Source organism: Citrus sinensis, chromosome 3 (genome assembly GCF_022201045.2).
Source record: "Citrus sinensis cultivar Valencia sweet orange chromosome 3, DVS_A1.0, whole genome shotgun sequence".
Classification (NCBI taxonomy): domain Eukaryota; kingdom Viridiplantae; phylum Streptophyta; class Magnoliopsida; order Sapindales; family Rutaceae; genus Citrus; species Citrus sinensis.
The window spans coordinates 23,427,305-23,435,065 of record NC_068558.1 but is presented as its reverse complement, the minus strand read 5'-3'; the positions used below and the strand labels follow the sequence as shown (position 1 = coordinate 23,435,065).

The following is a 7,761-nucleotide window of genomic DNA, read 5'->3' as shown; positions in this document are numbered from 1 at the left end:
GGTAATTAGGATTAACAGAAAACTTATTCGACTAGATTTATTTATATTCAATAGTATAAAAGCAATTTTTCTTTTTACTAATCCGACATTGTAATGAAATTACCCATTGTTTCATATACAAATGTTTCTCAACCATAGCGATTAATTACTTAAGTAAATATTATGATTTATTATTACAAATCACCGTATCATTATCTATCTATGATTTAACAATAGGTTAATATCGATATCGTGGATTTAGTGATCTTCATTCTTCATACTATTGGACACCATAATTAAGTTCGTTTAGGTGGTGGTGGATCGCAAATAATGTCACACTGGCAGATGTGCTGGTTGCCAGTTGATGGTTTGCATAGACAATTATCTGGGCTCTTTGTTGCTCCATATTTATCGAAGAAGGCTTTAAGGCACACGAATTCTGCTTCCTTTGGATCCTTGGGACAAACGCCAGGAATTGTCATGTGTTTAGTACAGAATTTTAGTTGTCCTTTTCTTGCAAAGAAACATAAAAATCGTTAAAATGTGAGTATTCTCATATTAAAACAAATTTAAAAATAACTCTTTGGGATACTATATTTACCTTGAGAAAGATTCATAAGACAGAGAAAAAAAGTGAAGAAAAGAATGAGAACAATGAACTTCTTCATGATTTTGATTACTCTTTTTCTCTTCTCTCTTGCTAAAATAATGTTTAATATACATATTCCTTCAATTATGTCTTATATATAATGGAAAAACAAACTAAATTATGGAAAAACAAACTAAATTAAGGAAAAATTTTATAACTTCCCTAATTAAAAGACATTTTTTTGGAAATGAAGAAAACCAACTTTCATACAAGTGTCACTAAAAATAGTTGATAACAAAAGGTAGTTAGAAGTTAGAACCATCATTGCTCTGTAAAAGTTTTTTTTTTTCAAAAATGGAGAACGATCTTAAAACCATTTGCTCCACAAAACCTTTTCCCTTAATTTCAATTCTTAAACTTATAAATTTGTTTTATTTGTCAGAAACTTTGATTTGTTTTATTAGACTATATTTCGTAATTATATGCCTTCAAATGTCCAACTATTCCCATTCAAAAAGAAATAATAAAAAAAAAATCAATAACTCTATTCTTATTACCTTACAGCTGGCTAATCATTTTAACATTTCGTAAAATATGTTAATTTTTTTTTCATTTAAAGGGTAAGGGTTGGGCAATCATAAACTATATTAATAAATCATTATTCACTGAATATTTCTATTAGAACAAAGAAAAATGTTGATTGGGCCTATATTTTTGGATTAATTACTATTTACTTCTCTCTCTTTCTAATAAAGGCCTTGACAGCTTTACCGCAGCTGCTTCATTCAAAGTTTTTTTCCCCAGTAATTTTATCTTGTTTATTTTCTTACTCATTTACTTGACACAATTAAAATTTGATTTAATTATTCAATTAATCGTGCTAATGTAAATCTAGTTAATAGTCATCTCAAGTTAACTAGGATTTTGATTGTTTGATGCAATTATTAAATAGATTGTGTTTGAGTAGGCTTAAATTTTGATACGACATAAACACAATCCATTAACCCATTTTTCAACCTCTATTTAAATTATGAATAGGTTATGTATTCCATGAACAATCATGCACGTTGCTCGTGTATAAAAGGAAAATACATTAGCTTGATAAAATGTACAGTTAGGAAATTACCATTAAGTTTCTTAAATATTGGGTCAAGGTTTTGTTGAACTTAAAATTTGTTTAAAACTATCTTGGATGGTTGAAACAAATATATGGCTAATTTGTTCAATTTTCAAGTCATACAAATTAATTTCAAATTTGAGAATTTTAACCTTATTGATAGCCTCTTTTACCGTTTTCTAAGTTCATCTTTGATTTATTTAAGTCTAGTATTGATAAGTTACCAATGAAAACTACAAAAACAACATCCTCACTTGAAGCAAATTGTAATACCCTAAATCCAACACGTGTGGAGCATGTGGTAAAGGAGGTTACTTATAAATAATAATCCTTCACAAAAGCCTCAATTAGAACTGAACCAAAGTTTATTCAAATAAATCCACTAGCCTAATAGTAAGGATTTTCCTTTTTCCAAAGCCATAAATATAACAAAGTCTCAAAACTCTCCAATTGCAAGTGTTGTGTTAGAAAATGTATATTTATAAAGGAGAAAATTGTCATTTTACATTTCAAGTCTTACTAACATCCTGACTTTTATGTATTTAAGCTTCTTGTGATTTAGGGGCATCATGGTCATTTCACAATGAACGAGAGATTAGACAGCAAAACAGACATCACTTTTGAACTCAGGACAGTCGAAAACCTAAGGAGGACCATAAAACGAAAAATGACACTGTTCACATGTACGATACTATTCACATGTACGGTATTGTCTACGTTACTGTTCACGACACTATTCACATAGACGGATCGATGATGTGGCATTGACCGATGATGTGGCATTGACTGATGAGGTGTCACGATTCTATAGGACTAAAATTCTTATGTACTGTTGATCGGTGACGTGGCAGCATATCAATGGACCAAAAATTGTGCGTACGGTACATGCATATACACAGGATAACTTACAACCAAACCGCGTTACTGTTCAAACCGTGTGGTCAAACTGCGTACTATTGACTGATGACGTGGCGCAATCCTGAGCGTCCAAAATATTCTTAATCTGATGGCCATGATTTACTCAATGTATCTATAAAAAAGGGGCTCTCCCCCCTAATTTGGTATCCCTGAATTCATTTTTGAGTTCAATTTTCTGTAATTCCTTCTCCATATTGTATTTTCTACGTATTTAAATAAATTTTTATTTTGCCCCTAGTTCAATTATGAGTAGCTAATTTTCTTTTAAGCTTGGGGTGAAGATGAAGTCTCAACATGTGCCATGGGCTTTATTTGGTAAATGTATTTTCTCTTCCCTTCTAATTTTTGTGGATGTTTCGACTTTTCGTCGACAAATAGTAATAATCTCTTCTAGATACCGCCCTAATTTCACCGGCTCCCTAGTACAAGGTTATTATTATTTGGCACGATAAGCCCTTAGCACCATATTGATTAGAGTGTGGTTCATGAGGTGTGGATTCCCCCCTCATGATTTAATTGGCACTAATAAGGAATATTTAGCCCATGCTCCATGTTGATGCAGATCCAGATACCCAAGCGCTTCATTTCAATAGATTTCTCTTCGATTTATTCTCGCCATTTTAATTCAAATTTTAGGATAGTCCAAATCATTTTCACCACAAATCCAACCACCCACATAGAAAATTAATTCTACGCATAATTAAAATCCACCTCCTCGTGGGATCGACACTCGTTACAATTGATCTATTCTACAATAGATTCGTGCCCTTGCGAGTTCAATAAAATTTGTACAACAAGTTTTTGGCGTCGTTGCCAGGGAGGGAAGTTATTTTAATTCATAGAATTAAATTTTATAAATAATTTCTTTTAATTGTTTTCTTGTAATTTTTTTAAAAAAAGTGAATATGAATTTAGAGGTAAGAATTTCTTTTCTTTTTCTCTTCTTTAAAATTCTGTAATTTAATTTTCAAGTTAATTTTTTTTTCTTTGTAATTTTTTTTGTTTATCTTATTAATTTATTTTTAATTTATTTCATGTATTATGATTTAGTGTGTTTTTATAGAAAGGTTGTAACAGTACGATAAGGTTAGTATCATAATTTCTCCTTCTTTATTTTTAATTGTTTGGTGTTCTTTGCATGCATGGTCGAATGTCATTATTACCTAATCTTGAGCCTATAAACCTTGAACTTGAAAAAACACTTCGCACACACAAACACGTTGTAATTAAAGATAAAATTGAAATGGATTTGCAACAACAACCACCACCACAGGAGAGGTCATTTAAGGACTACTTCAATCCCTTAGCTAATTTGAGCACATCATGCATAAGATACTCAAATGTAGCTGTTAGGAGTTTTGAACTAAAACCTAGTGTGCTAAATTGTCTCCCAACATTCTATGGCCTAGAAAATGAGGACCCATATAATCATTTGAATAATTTTCATGCCGTTTGTCAAACTTTTAAATATGATAATTTTTCAAACAATGATGTTAAACTTTGACTATTTCCATTTTCTTTAAAGGATAGAGCTCGTTCATGGCTCAATACATTGCCTGCTAATAGCATTACATCATGGGAACAAATGGTAATGAAATTTTTTAATAAATATTTCCTAGTACATAAAATCAATGCTATTCGCAGAGAAATTTCAGAGTTTACCCAGAGAGAAGACGAGCAGTTTTTCGAAACATGGGAGCGATTCAATGGGCTACTCTTGAAGTGTCCACATCAGGGTACGAGAAATGGTACCAATGCCAATACCTTTTGGAGGGATTATTGCCACATGTCCAAGAATGGCTAATGGCAACAAGTGGAGGAGAGCTAATGTCAAAAAGTGCATCAGAGATTTGGGAATTCTTCCAGCGACAAGCAGATAATTCCCAACAACGGAGTCGATCACTCAGGAATACTAAAAGAATTAAGGGAGTAAATGAGGTTCACATTGGCGAGTTAAGTTTAGGAATTAAAGAAGTCAAAGAGATGGTTGAAGGTCTTTTTCGACAAATAACATCGTTAACGACTACTAAATCAATATAACCACATGACAATGACTCATACTCAGATCAAGCCAATGCCATAGGTGTAATGAGAAAACCATCTAATTACAACCCATACTCCAACACATATAACCCTGAATGAAGAGACTACCCCAATTTTTCATGGTCTCAAGAATTCCAACAGAATGGACCAACAGCTCCAGTTCCACGAATGCAACTAATTCCTCAAGTTCTTCAAGCCTCTCAGCCACCATGTAGACCACACAATCAGAACCAGAACTACTCTCAACCCAGACCATGGGAGGATGCATTCCAAAATTTCAAGAATGTTACTCACTCCACAATTGAGCAACAGAACCGAACTATTGATGAAATACGAAATGAGATGAAAGCAGGCTTTAACTTATAAGCCCAATCAGTTTCAAGCCTCGAGAAGCTGGTGGGACAACTTACTTCTTCAGTTCAAACCTTGCCAATGACTGTTGAGAAAGGCAAATTTCCAAGTCAACCAGTGCCTAATCCTAAAGGAGTGCATGAGTAAGTACCAGTTCACCACAACAGCACGGAGAGGTCAAAGCTGTCATGACCTTGCGAAAAGGAAAAAAAGTCGACAACAAAGTGGAGATGCCGGTGACAAAACAAAATCAAATTATACCTGTGAATGTTGAGGACTTACCATCGAAAGAGAAAGAAGAAACCAACCCACGAGAATATATTCCCAAAGCTCCATTTCCTCAGAGGTTAGCTAAAAGAAAGAAAAGAAAATCCACAGGTGAGATTTTTGAAATCTTCAAACAGGTAAGTGTTAACATCCCTTTACTGGATGCTATAAAACAAGTTTCATCTTATGCCAAGTTTCATCTTATGCCAAGTTTCTTAACGACCTTTGTACTAAAAATAGAAACATTCACATTCAAAAGAAGGCCTTTTTAACAGAAAACGTTAGTTCTATACCGCAACACAAAATTCCTCTAAAATGCCAAGACCCAGGCTCCCCCACTATCTCATGTAGCATAGGGAACCACACAATTGAGAATGCTTTGTTGGATTTAGGAGCTAGTGTAAATCTGTTGCCTTATTCAGTATTTGTGAAACTTGGACTGGGAGAATTACACCCAACTCCAGTAGTGTTACAGCTTGTAGATCGGTCCATGAAAATACCTCGTGGTATTGTAGAGGACGTACTTATCCAGTTAGACAAGTTTTATTTTCCTGTTAATTTCATTGTAATTGACACTCAACCAATCCAGTATTCAAGGAAACACATCCTCATTATCTTAGGCCGACCTTTCTTGGCAACTGCGGATGCTCACATTCAATGTAGGACTGAAAATATGCAGTTGTCTTTTGGCAACATGACTACGGAACTAAACATTTTCAATATTGCCAAAAAACCTCGCAATGCAAATGATGGAATTGTTGATGTGGATTTAATAGAAGTATTAGTTGATGATACTTTTCTTTCAAACCTTCGTGATGATCCTTTACAAACATGATTAACTCACTTTGGTTTTGATTTTGATATTGACAGATCGGTCGATGAGGTCAACGCCCTACTTGACTCAGCACCATCCATGGACACTAATAAATGGAAGTCAAGAGTTGAACAACTAGCACCATCAGAGAAGAAAATCATCCCATCATCAGAATAACCACCGAAACTCGAGCTCAAACCATTACCCAACACTCTGGAATATACATTTTTGGGAGAAGAAAGTACTATGCAGGTAATCATCTCATCATCCCTAAATGACGAACAAAAAGATAAGTTGTTGGATGATTTAAAAGAGCACAAAGGAGCATTAGGATGGACCATAGCCAATATAAAAGGTATAACCCAGTAGACTGCATATATTATATTCACCTTGATGAAAATGCTAAACCTACTAAATGCAACGTCGGTTAAATCCTAATATGAAAGAAGTTGTTAGAACTGAAGTCCTTAAGCTATTAGATGCAGGTATCATTTACCTAATTTCTGATAGTTCATGGGTCAGTCCTGTACAAGTTATCCCCAAAAAGTCAGGAGTTACAGTAGTTACCAATGCTGATAATGAATTGATACCCACTAGAGTGACTACAGGATGGCGTGTATGCATTGATTATAGAAAGTTGAATTATGTCACACGTAAAGACCATTTTCCTTTACCAATTATCGATCAAATGCTTGATAGATTAGCAGGCAATGAATTTTATTGCTTTCTAGATGGCTACTCAGGATATAATCAGATTCTCATAGCACCAAAAGATCAAGAGAAAACTACTTTCACTTGCCCTTTTGGCACTTTTGCATATAGGAAAATGTCATTTGGATTATGTAATGCGTCTGCTACATTTCAACGATACATGTTGAGCATTTTTTCTGATATGGTTGAACGATTCCTTGAAGTCTTTATGGATGACTTTTCTGTTTTTGGTGACACATTTGATCAATGTTTACATTATCTAACACTAGTTCTGCAGAGATATATTGAGAAGAACTTAGTCTTAAATTGGGAGAAGTGTCATTTTATGGTAAAATAAGGTATTTTTCTCGGTCACATCATTTCGAGCAAAGGTATTGAGGTTGACAAAGCCAAGGTGGATCTCATTTTTAATCTTCCTCCACCTAAAAAAGTCAGAGAAGTAAGATCTTTCCTTGGGCATGCTGGTTTTTATAGACGTTTCATTAAAGATTTTAGCAACGTTTCTAGACCCTTATGCAATCTACTTGCTAAGGATGTACCTTTTGTCTTTGATGACTCATGTCTTGTGGCATTTGAAAAATTAAAGCAGTTGTTGACATCATCACCCATCATTCAGCTCCCAAACTGGAACTTACCATTTGAGCTTATGTGTGATGCATCTGATTATGCAGTAGGAGCAGTATTAGGACAAAGAGTTGATCAAATTCCCCATGTTATTTACTATGCTAGTATGACATTGAATGATGCACAGTTGAACTATTCAACTACTGAAAAAGAAATGCTAGCAATAGTGTTTGCATTAGAGAAATTTTGATCTTATCTAATTGGTTGTAAAATAATTGTATTCACAGATCATGCTGCTCTTAAATATCTTCACACAAAGAAAGATGCAAAAGCTAGGCTAATTCATTGGGTGTTACTTTTGCAGGAATTTGATTTGGAATTCAAAGATAAGAAAGGCACAGAAAATAT

At 34.0% G+C, this 7,761-nt stretch overlaps 1 non-coding gene across 1 annotated transcript; it reads right to left on the bottom strand.

Moving 5' to 3' along the window:
• Nucleotides 1-4,236: 4,236 nt before the first annotated feature.
• On the bottom strand, nt 4,237-4,343 carry LOC127901609 (small nucleolar RNA R71). Its single transcript, XR_008053853.1, has one exon. It is a non-coding gene; the product is annotated as a small nucleolar RNA R71 (small nucleolar RNA).
• Between the last annotated feature and the right edge of the window lie 3,418 nt (nt 4,344-7,761).